This window comes from Mesoplodon bidens (assembly GCF_964165515.1).
Source record: "Mesoplodon bidens genome assembly, chromosome: X".
NCBI classification, from domain to species: Eukaryota; Metazoa; Chordata; class Mammalia; order Artiodactyla; family Ziphiidae; genus Mesoplodon; species Mesoplodon bidens.
Window position 1 is genome coordinate 16,553,268 of NC_138163.1, and position 12,764 is coordinate 16,566,031.

Consider the following 12,764-nt stretch of genomic DNA (forward strand, 5'->3'; position numbering starts at 1 on the left):
TTTCCTCTAAGAGTTTGATAGTTTCTGGCCTTACATTTAAGTCTTTAATCCATTTTGAGCTTATTTTTGTGTATGGTGTTAGGGAATGATCTAATCTCAAACTTTTACATGTCCCTGTCCAGTTTTCCCAGCACCACTTATTGAAGAGGCTGTCCTTTCTCCACTGTACATTCCTGCCTCCTTTATCAAAGATAAGTTGGCCATATGTGCGTGGGTTTATCTCTGGGCTTTCTATCCTGATCCACTGATCTATCTTTCTGTTTTTATGCCAGTACCACACTGTCTTGATTACTGTAGCTTTGTAGTATAGTCTAAAGTCAGGGAGCCTGATTCCTCCAACTCCGTTTTTCGTTCTCAAGATTTCTTTGGCTATTCGGGGTCTTTTGTTTTTCCAAACAAATTTTGAAATTTTTTGTTCTAGTTCTGTGAAAAATGCCAGTGGTAGTTTGATAGGGATTGCATTGAATCTGTAGATTGCTTTGGGTAGTAGAGTCATTTTCACAATATTGATTCTTCCAATCCAGGAGCATGGTATATCTCTCCATCTATTTGTATCATCTTTAATTTCTTTCATCAGTGTCTTATAATTTTCTGCATACAGGTCTTTTGTCTCCTTAGGTAGGTTTATTCCTAGATATTTTATTCCTTTTGTTGCAATGGTAAATGGGAGTGTTTTCTTGATTTCATTTTCAGATTTTTCATCATTAGTGTACAGGAATGCCAGAGATTTCTGTACATTAATTTTGTATCCTGCTACTTTACCAAATTCATTGATTAGTTCTAGTAGTTTTTCAGTAGCATCTTTAGGATTCTCTATGTATAGTATCATGTCATCTGCAAACAGTGACAGCTTTACTTCTTTTTTTCCAATTTGGATTCCTTTTATTTCCTTTTCTTCTCTGATTGCTGTGGCTAAAACTTCCAAAACTATGTTGAATAAGAGTGGTGAGAGTGGGCAGCCTTGTCTTGTTCCTGATCTTAGTGGAAATGGTTTCAGTTTTTCACCATTGAGGACAATGTTGGCTGTGGGTTTGTCATATATGGCCTTTATGATGTTGAGGAAAGTTCCCTCTATGCCTACTTTCTGCAGGGTTTTTATCATAAATGGGTGTTGAATTTTGTCGAAAGCTTTCTCTGCATCTATTGAGATGATCATATGGTTTTTCTCCTTCAACTTGTTAATATGGTGTATCACATTGATTGATTTGCGTATATTGAAGAATCCTTGCATTCCTGGAATAAACCCCACTTGATCATGGTGTATGATCCTTTTAATGTGCTGTTGGATTCTGTTTGCTAGTATTTTGTTGAGGATTTTTGCATCTATGTTCATCAGTGATATTGGCCTGTAGTTTTCTTTCTTTCTGACATCCTTGCCTGGTTTTGGTATCAAGGTGATGGTAGCCTTGTAGAATGAGTTTGGGAGTGTTCCTTCCTCTGATATTGTTTGGAAGAGTTTGAGAAGGATGGGTGTTAGCTCTTCTCTAAATGTTTGATAGAATTCGCCTGTGAAGCCATCTGGTCCTGGGCTTTTGTTTGATGGAAGATTTTTAATCACAGTTTCTATTTCAGTGCTTGTGATTGGTCTATTCATATTTTCTATTTCTTCCTGAGTCAGTCTTGGCAGGTTGTGCATTTCTAAGAAATTGTCCATCTCTTCCAGGTTGTCCATTTTATGGGCATAGAGTTGCTTGTAGTAATCTCTCATGATCTTTTGTATTTCTGCAGTGTCAGTTGTTACTTCTCCTTTTTCATTTCTAATTCTATTGATTTGAGTCTTCTCCCTTCTTTTCTTGATGAGCCTGGCTAATGGTTTATCAATTTTGTTTATCTTCTCAAAGAACCAGCTTTTAGTTTTATTGATCTTTGCTATCGTTTCCTTCATTTCTTTTTCATTTATTTATGATCTGATTTTTATGATTTCTTTCCTTCTGCTAACTTTGGGGTGTTTTAGTTCTTCTTTCTCTAATTGCTTTAGGTGCAAGGTTAGGTTGTTTATTCGAGATGTTTCCTGTTTCTTAAGGTGGGATTGTATTGCTATAAACTTCCCTCTTAGAACTGCTTTTGCTGCATCCCATAGGTTTTGGGTCGTCGTGTCTCCATTGTCATTTGTTTCTAGGTATTTTTTAATTTCCTCTTTGATTTCTTCAGTGATCACTTCGTTATTAAGTAGTGTATTGTTTAGCCTCCATGTGTTTGTACTTTTTACAGCTCTTTTCCTGTAATTGATATCTAGTCTCATAGCATTGTGGTGAGAAAAGACACTTGATACAATTTCAATTTTCTTAAATTTACCAAGGCTTGATTTGTGACCCAAGATATGATCTATCCTGGAGAATGTTCCATGAGCACTTGAGAAAAATGTGTATTCTGTTGTTTTTGGATGGAATGTCCTATAAATATCAATTAAGTCCATCTTGTTTAATGTATCATTTAAAGCTTGTGTTTCCTTATTTATTTTCATTTTGGAAGATCTGTCCATTGGTGAAAGTGGGGTGTTAAAGTCCCCTACTATGATTGTGTTACTGTCGATTTCTCCTTTTATGGCTGTTAGTATTTGCCTTATGTATTGAGGTGCTCCTATGTTGGGTGCATAAATATTTACAATTGTTATATCTTCTTCTTGGATCGATCCCTTGATCATTATGTAGTGTCCTTCTTTGTCTCTTCTAGTAGTCTTTATTTTAAAGTCTATTTTGTCTGATATGAGAATTGCTACTCCAGCTTTCTTTTGGTTTCCATTTGCATGGAATATCTTTTTCCATCCCCTTACTTTCAGTCTGTATGTGTCTCTAGGTCTGAAGTGGGTCTCTTGTAGACAGCATATATATGGGTCTTGTTTCTGTATCCATTCAGCCAATCTGTGTCTTTTGGTGGGAGCATTTAGTCCATTTACATTTAAGGTAATTATCGATATGTATGTTCCTATTCCCATTTTCTTAATTGTTTTGGGTTCGTTATTGTAGGTCTTTCCCTTCTGTTGTGTTTCTTGCCTAGAGAAGTTCCTTTAGCTTTTGTTGTAAAGCTGGTTTGGTGGTGCTGAACTCTCTCAGCTTTTGCTTGTCTGTAAACGTTTTAATTTCTCCTTCAAATCTGAATGAGATCCTTGCTGGGTAGAGTAATCTTGGTTGCAGGTTTTTCTCCTTCATCACTTTAATTATGTCCTGCCACTCCCTTCTGGCTTGTAGAGTTTCTGCTGATAGATCAGCTGTTATCCTGATGGGGATTCCCTTGTGTGTTATTTGTTGTTTTTGCCTTGCTGCTTTTAATATGATTTCTTTGTGTTTAATTTTTGACAGTTTGATTAATATGTGTCTTGGCGTATTTCTCCTTGGATTTATTCTGTATGGGACTCTCGGTGCTTCCTGGACTTGATTAACTATTTCCTTTCCCATATTAGGGAAGTTTTCAACTATAATCTCTTCAAATATTTTCTCAGTCCCTTTCTTTTTCTCTTCTTCTTCTGGAACCCCTATAATTCGAATGTTGGTGCGTTTAATGTTGTCCCAGAAGTCTCTGAGACTGTCCTCTGTTCTTTTCATTCTTTTTTCTTTATTTTGCTCTGCAGCAGTTATTTCCACTATTTTATCTTCCACCTCACTTATCCGTTCTTCTGCTTCAGTTATTCTGCTATTGATCCCATTTAGAGTATTTTTTATTTCATGTATTGTGTTTTTAATCGATGCTTGATTCATCTTTAGTTCTTCTAGGTCCTTGTTAACTGTTTCTTGCATTTTGTCTATTCTATTTCCAAGATTTTGGATCTGGGAAATAGAATCTTGGATCATCTTTACCATCATTATTCTGAATTCTTTTTCAGGTAGACTGCCTATTACGTCTTCATTTGTTAGGTCTGGTGGGTTTTTATCTTGTTCCTTCTCCTGCTGTGTGTTTTTCTGTCTTCTCATTTTGCTTATGTTACTGTGTTTGGGGTCTCCTTTTTGCAGGCTGCAGGTTCGTAGTTCCCATTGTTTTTGGTGTCTGTCCCCAGTGGCTAAGGTTGGTTTAGTGGGTTGTGTAGGCTTCCTGGTGGAAGGTACTAGTGCCTGTGTTCTGGTGAATGAGGCTGGATCTTGTCTTTCTGGTGGGCAAGTCCACGTCTGGTGGTGTGTTTTGGGGTGTCTGCGGACTTTTTATGATTTTAGGCCACCTCTCTGCTAATGGGTGGCGTTGTGTTTCTGTCTTGCTAGTTGTTTGGCATAGGGTGTCCAGCACTGTAGCTTACTGGTCGTTGAGTGAAGCTGGGTGCTGGTGTTGAGATGGAGATCTCTGGAAGATTTTCGCCGTTTGATATTATGTGGAGCTGGGAGGTCTCTTGTGGACCAGTGTCCTGAAGTTGGTTCTCCCAGCTCAGAGGCACAGCACTAACTCCTGGCTCCTCAATTTGGGATGATTTGTTGTCTATTCATGTATTCCACAGATGCAGGGTACATCAAGTTGATTGTGGAGCTTTAATCCGCTGCTTCTGATGCTGCTGGGAGAGGTTTCCCTTTCTCTTCTTTGTTCTCACAGCTCCTGGGTCTCAGCTTTGGATTTGGCCCCGCCTCTGCGTGTAGGTCACCGGAGGGCATCTGTTCTTCGCTCAGACAGGACAGGGTTAAAGGAGCAGCCTCTTCGGGGACACTGGCTCACTCAGGCCGGGCGGGAGGGAGGGGCACGGAGTGCGGGGCAAGCCTGCAGCGGCAGAGGTCGGCGTGACGTTGCACCAGCCCGAGGCGTGCCGTGCGTTCTCCCAGGGAAGGCGACCCTGGATCCCGGGACCCCGGCAGTGGCGGGCTGCACAGGCTCCCGGAAGGGCGGTGTGGACAGTGACCTGCACTCGCACACAGGCTTCTTGGCGGCGGCAGCAGCAGCCCCAGCGTCCCACGCCTGTCACTGGGCTCCGCGGTTTCAGTCGTGACTCACGCCCGTCTGTGGAGCCCCTTTAAGCAGCGCTCTTAATCCCCTCTCCTCGTGCACCAGGAAACCAAGAGGGAAGAAAAAGTCTCTTGCCTCTACGGCAGCTCCAGAGTTTTCCCGGACTCCCTGCCGACTAGCTGTGGCACATTAGCCCACTTCAGGCTGAGTTCTCGCCGCCAGCCCCAGTCCTTTCCCTGCGCTCTGACCGAAGCCCGAGACTCAGCTTCCAGCGCCGCCCGCCCTGGCGGGAGAGCAGACAAGCCTCTCGGGCGGGAGAGTGCCGCTCGGCACCGATCCTCTGTGCGGGAATCTCTCCGCTTTGCCCTACCCAGGTATGTGGGGAGTTTCTTGCCTTTTGGGAGGTCTGGGGTCTTCTGCCAGCATTCAGTAGGAGTTCTGTAGGAGATGTTCCACGTGTAGCTGTATTTCTGGTGTATCCGTGGGGAGGAAGGTGATCTCCGTGTCTTACTCTTCCGCCATCTTACCCGGAAGTCGAGTTGCTGTAATTTTTGAGAATGTCAATGTCTAGTGCATGAGCATTAGAGTGAGTGGCTTAAGTATGATGGAAGAAAAATACCATTGGAATTGAGGGCATGAAAGGTTTGCAAAGCCAAAAGTGCTGGATGAATATCCACATAGATGACAGATGTTGAAGTTGCCAAGATGGTGGCAGTACTAAAAGTGGAGAAGAAGACTCAGGAAAGTGTCTAATGAATGAAGGTAAAGAAATAGATGGCGTAGCACATGATATTATCTAATAGCAAGAACTACAAATGAGCTCTGAATTTTGAAAGAGAAAGGAGCAGAAATGGTTTGAAAGTGACAGTGAGTCGACTCCTTGGGGTATGTGAGGAAAACTAACGTTTGCTCAAGAGGACTGCAGGGGAAGTGATTTCCTCAAGGCACAGCCATATTCCAGTCATAAAACAGAGATTAAGGGAACACGGAGAGAACAACTTGAAGCTACTGGGGAGTTTCTTAATGATAGACTATGAGTTACAGAGGGCAGGAAAGAAGCGCTCATGAAGTTGGGGAGAGGGTTGGGTCCAATTCCGTCAAGTGCAGAGCAATACGTGAATAAGGGTCTAGTTAATGATGGATAGTCTGCAGGGTGGTGACTTAAGTAAAAGTGATAAGACAAGATGGACCTTGTGACTGCACGGCAGATTGGGAGGTGAGTAAAGCCCTCCAGACTACAGATTGCTTAATCTAGGCTGACCTAGAACTAAGAAGAATCCAGAAACACCACTGAAACCTGTTTCCTCTAAATATCATGTATCCTGTATGATGATCCAGCATTTCAAAGATAGACTAGTAAGGACATCTAAGAGGGTAGGCTTGAAAGGAAACTAGTGTGTTTGCTCAAGAGTGTGAGTGTGTATGAAAAATATCAACAGCAAATTCTAATGTCAGAGGGTTGCTACTATAGGCTTATGGAGCCATGCACTATTCTTGGACAACCCAAGGTGCCTGCACAGATGTGGCCCAGATGCAAGCACCAACACTTACTGGGCACATGCAAAGCCAAAGCTGGGGAAGATGGAAGGCCAAGTGGAAGTGGTATTTTCCCAAGACAGGAATGTATTTACTTAGGCTTCCTAAATGGCAGGTGGACAAAAAATGGAAGAAAGGAAATTAAGCTTCTTTTTGCCTAACATCTCTCCTCAGGAGGAAGTACTTGGAGTTGTATTTCCTACGTAAATTCACCTGCTAAAACTCCAGGGAGCTCATCAGTGGGCAGATGTTCCCACCTAAGTATGGTTGCCAGCAAACATTTATTCAAAATCATGGCTGCATCTGGCTCACATTAGAAGGGTTCTCTTTGTCATTGTCTTTTAAAAGAACAATTCCCCATGCTTATAAATCCAGACTCAGAACATCAATTCAACCAACCTCAGGAGCCCTGTGGCTACACCTTCCTGCTGGGAATCAGCATGGTCCCCAGAGGATCAATTTGAGGAGTATTACCAAAGTGTTTTCATTTTCAGTGTTTATCCACTGGAATGTCTACAAGTGAAGAATAGACAGGGCAATACAATCCTAAGATTCAATTTCTTTCATCAAATGCAAACTGTGTATATGAGCATCAAGGCAAGAGGATGGAGGACTTTAACTGAAATTCCAATAGATATCTAAGTGCAAATCCTGGAACCATCCCATGCTAGCATTGTGAGTTAGGATAGGTACTTAACCACTCTGAGCCTGTTTTCTGATCTCTAAAAAAAAAATAGAAGGATAATATCTCATACAGCTGTTGCAAAGATCAACTCAAATAATTCATGTACAGAATATAGCACAACAACCTACAGAATGGGAGAAAATATTTGTAAATCGTGTATCTGATAAGGGATTTTTATTCAGAATATATAAAGAACTCTTACATGCCTGTGATAAGAAGGTAAATAACCCAACTTTTAAAATGGGCAGAAGATCTAAATAGACATTTCTGCAAGGAAGATATACAAATGGCCAGCAAGCACATTAGAGACGCTTGACATCATTATTCATCAGGAAAACACAAATGAACACCACAGAAAGATACCATTTCATACCCATGCGGATGGCTAGAATCCAAAAGTCAGATAATCATAACTGTTGGTGGGGATTTAGAGAAATCAGAACCATCATACACTGTTAGTGAGAATGTAAAATGGTATACCTGCTTTGGAAAAGTTTGGTAGTTTCTCAGAGGGTGAAACAGTGTTACTGTATGACCCACTTGTAGGTATATTCCCAAGATAAATGCAAATATATGTCCATACAAAAACTTGTACATAAATATTCATAGCAGCAATATTCATAATACCCAAAGATGGAAACAACCCAAATGCCCATCAACTGACCAGTAGACAAACAAAATGTGGCAAATCCATACAACAGAATACTATTCAGACATCAAAAGGAATGAAGAACTAATATATGCTACAATATGGCTGAACCTTAAAAACATTATGCTAAGTGAAAGAAGTCAGTCACAAAAGACCACATATTATGTGATTCTATTCATATGAAATGCTCAGAACAGGCAAATCTATAGCTACAAAATAGATCAATAATTGCTTAAGGCTGAGGCAGAAGTTGTTGGGAGCATAGGGGATTCACAGCTACAAGATACGAGGGTTTCTTTTTGAGGTGTTGAAAACGTTCTAAAATAGACTGGAGGGAACTTCAAGACGTCGGAAGAGTAAGACGTGGAGATCACCTTCCTCCCCACAGAAGCATCAGAAATACATCTACACGTGGAACTGCTCCTATAGAACACCCACTGAACGCTGGCAGAAGACCTCAGACCTCCCAAAAGGCAAGAAACTCCCCACGTAGCTGCGTAGGGCAAAAGAAAAAAAGAAAAAGTAGAGACAAAAGAATAGGAATGGGACCTGCACCAGTGGGAGGGAGCCTGAAGGAGGAAAGGTTTCCACACACTAGAAGCCCCTTCACTGGCGGAGACTACAGGTGGCGGACGGGGGCAGCTTCGGAGCCACGGAGGAGAGCGCAGAAACAGGGGTGCGGAGGGAAAAGCGGAGAGGTTCAAGCACGGAGGATCGGTGCCGACCAGTACTCATCAGCCCGCGAGGCTTGTCTGCTCACCTGCCGGGACGGGTGGGGGCTGGGAGCTGAGGCTTGGGCTTCGGTCTGAGCGCAGGCAGAGGACTGGCAGTGTGAACACAGCCTGAAGGGGTTAGTACGCCACGTCTAGCCAGGAGGGAGTCCAGGAAAAGTCTGGAGCTGCCGCAAAGGCAAGAGACTTTTTCTTCCCTCTGTGATTCCTGGTGCACGAGCAGAGGGGATTCAGAGCGCCGCCTAAAGGAGCTCCAGAGATGGACGCGAGGCGCAGCTAGGAGCGCAGACCACAGAGATGGGCATGAGATGCTAAGGCTGCTGCTGCCGCCACCAAGAAGCCTGAGTGCGAGCACAGGTCACTATCCACACCTCCCTTCAGGGAGCCTGTGCAGCCCGCCACTGCCAGTGTCCCGTGATCCAGGGACGAATTCCCCGGGAGAATGCACGGCGTGCCTCGGGCTGGTGCAACGTCACGCCGGCCTCTGTCACTGCAGGCTCACCCTGCCTCCGTACCCCTCCCTCCCCCCGGCCTGAGCGAGCCAGAGCCCCCAAAGCAGCGGCTCCTATAACCCCATCCTGTCTGAGCGAAGAACAGACGCTCTCAGGAGACCTACACGCAGAGGCGGGGTCAAATCCAAAGCTGAACCCCGGGAGCTGTGCGAACAAAGAAGAGAAAGGGAAATCTCGTCAAGCAGCCTCAGGAGCAGCGGATTAAATCTCCACAATCAACTTGATGTACCCGGCATCGGTGGAACACCTGAATAGACAACGAATCATCCCAAATGGAGGAGGTGGACTTTGGGAGCAACGCTATTTATACATTTTTTCCCTTTTTCTCTTTTTGTGAGTGTGTATGCATATGCTTCTGTGTGTGATTTTGTCTGTATAGTTTGGCACTTACCGTTTGTCCTAGGGTTCTGTCTGTCCGTTTTTTGTTTTTTTTTAGTATAGTTTTCAGCGCTTGATATCATTGGTGAATTGGTTTCTTCGTCTGGTTTTTCTCTTCTTTCTCGTTTTTTTAATTACTTAAAAAATTTTAATAAAAAACTTTTGTTCTTTATTTAAATAGCTCTTTAATAATTTAATTTAATTTAATTTTACATTTTTATTTATTTATTTATTTATTTATTTCTCCCTTTTATTCTGAGCCGTGTGCATGACAGACTCTTGGCGCTCCAGCCAAGCTTCAGGGCGGTTCCTCTGACGTGGCAGAGGCAAGTTCAGGATATTGGTCCACCACAGACCTCCCAGCTCCACGTAATATCAAACGGTGAAAATCTCCCAGAGATCTCCATCTCAACACCAAGACCCAGCTCCACTAAATGACCAGCAAGCTGCGGTGCTGGATACCTGATGCCAAACAACTACCAAGAAAGGAACACAACTCCACCCAATAGCAGAGAGGCTTCCTAAAATCATAGTAAGGTCACAGACACCCCAAAACACACCACCAGACTTGGACCTGCCTACCAAAAAGAAAAGATCCAGCCTCATTGACCAGAACACAGGCACTAGTCCCCTCCACCAGGAAGCCTACACAACCCACTGAACCAACCTTAGCCACTGGGGACAGACAGCAAAAACAACGGGAACTACGAACCTGCAGCCTGTGAAAAGGAGACCCCAAACACAGTAATATAAGCAAAATGAAAAGACAGAAATACACAGAGCAGATGAAGGAGCAAGGTAAAAACGCACCAGACCTAACAAATGAAGAGGAAATAGGCAGTCTACCTGAAAAAGTATTCAGAATAATGATAGTAAAGATGATCCACAATCTTGGAAATAGAATGGAGAAAATACAAGAAAAGATTCACAAGGACCTAGAAGAACTAAAGAGCAAACAAACAATCATGAACAACACAATAAATGAAATTACATATCCTCTAGAAGGGATCAATAGCAGAATAAATGAGGCAGAAGAACGGATAAGTGACATGGAAGATAAAATAGTGGGAATAACTACTGGAGAGCAGAATAAAGAAAAAAGAATGAAAAGAATTGAGGACAGTCTCAGAGACCTCTGGGACACGATTAAACGTACCAACATTCAAATTATAGGGGTTCCCAAAGAAAAAGAGAAAAAGAAAGGGACTGAGAAAATATTTGAAGAGATTATAGTTGAAAACTTCCCTAATATGGGAAAGGGAATAGTTAATCAAGTCCAGGAAGCACAGAGAGTCCCATACAGGATAAATCCAAGGAGAAACACGCCAAGACACATAGTAGTCAAACTATCAAAAAGTAAATACAAAGAAAAAATATTAAAAGCAGCAATGGAAAAACAACAAATAACATAGAAGGGAATCCCCATAAGGTTAACAACTGATCTTTGAGCAGAAATTCTGCAAACCAGAAGGGAGGGGCAGGACATATTTTACGTGATGAAAGGGAAAAACCTACAACCAAGATTACTCTACCCAGCAAGTATCTCATTAAGATTTGACAGAGAAATTAAAACCTTTACAGACAAGCAAAAGCTAAGAGAATTCAGCAGAACCAAACCAGCTTTACAGCAAATGCTAAACCAACTTCTCCAGGCAGGAAACACAAGAGAAGGAAAAGACTTACAATAACAAATGCAAAACAATTAAGAAAATGGTAATAGGAGCATACATATCGATAATTACCTTAAATGTAAATGGATTAAATGCTCCCACCAAAAGACACAGACTGGCTGAATGGATACAAAAACAAGACCCGTATATATGCTGTCAACAAGAGACCCACTTCAGACCTAGGGAAACATACAGACTGAAAGTGAGGGGATGGAAAAAGATATTCCATGCAAATGAAAATCAAAAGAAAGCTGGAGTAGCAATTCTCATATCAGACAAAATAGACTTTAAAATAATGACTTACAAGGGACAAAGCAGGACACTACATAATGATCAAGGGATCGATCCAAGAAGAAGATATAACACTTGTAAATATTTATGCACCCAACATAGGAGCACCTCAATACATAAGACAAATACTAACAGCCATAAAAGGGGAAATCGACAGTAACACAATCATAGTAGGCGACTTTAACACCCCACTTTCAACAATGGACAGATCATCCAAAATGAAAAAAAAATAAGGAAACACAACTTTAAATGATACATTAAACAAGATGGACTTAATTGATATTTATAGGACATTCCATCCAAAAACGTCCAGAGATAAACCCATGTACACATGGTCACCTTATCTTGATAAAGGAGGCTAGAGTATACAATGGAGGAAAGACAGCCTCTTCAATAAGTGGTGCTGGGAAAACTGGACAGCTACATGGAAAAGAATGAAATTAGAACACTCCCTAATGCCATACACAAAAATAAACTCAAAATGGATTAAAGACCTTAATGTAAGGCCAGACACACTAAAACTCTTAGAGGAAATAAAAGAAGAACACTCTTTTGAGATAAATCACAGTAAGAACTTGTTTGACCCACCTCCTAAAGAAATGGAAACAAAACTAAAAATAAACAAATGGGACCGAGTGAAACTTAAAATCTTTTGCACAGCAAAGGAAACCATAAACAAGATGAAAAGACAACCCTCAGAATGGGAGAAAATATTTGCAAACGAAGCAACTGACAAAGGATTAGTCTCCAAAATTTACAAGCAGCTCATGCAGCTCAATATCAAATACACAAACCACCCAATCCAAAAATGGGCAGAAGACCTAAATAGACATTTTTCCAAAGAAGATACACAGATTGCCAACAAACACATGAAAGAATGCTCAACGTCGTTAATCATTAGAGAAATGCAAATCAAAACTACAATGCGGTATCATCTCACACCGGTCAGAATGGCCATCATCAAAAAATCTACAAACAATAAATGGACCACCTGGAAGAAATGGACAAATTCTTAGAGAAGGTGTGGAGAAAAGGGAACCTTCATACACTGTTGATGGGAATGTAAATTGATACAGTCACTAAGGAGAACAGTATGGAGGTTCCCTAAAAAACTAAAAATAGAACTACCATATGACACAGCAATCCCACTATGGGGCATATATCCTGAGAAAACCATTATTCAAAAAGAGTCATGTACCACAATGTTCATTGCAGCTCTATTTACAATAGCCAGGACTTGGAAGGAACCTAAGTGTCCATCAACAGATGAATGGATAAAGAAGATGTGACACATGTATACAATGGAATATTACTCAGCCATAAAAAGGAACAAAACTGAGTTATTTGTAGTGAGGTGGATGGACACAGAGTCTGTCATACAGAGTGAAGTAAGTCAGAAAGGGAAAAACAAATACCGTATCCTAACACATATATATGGAATCTTTAAAAAAATAT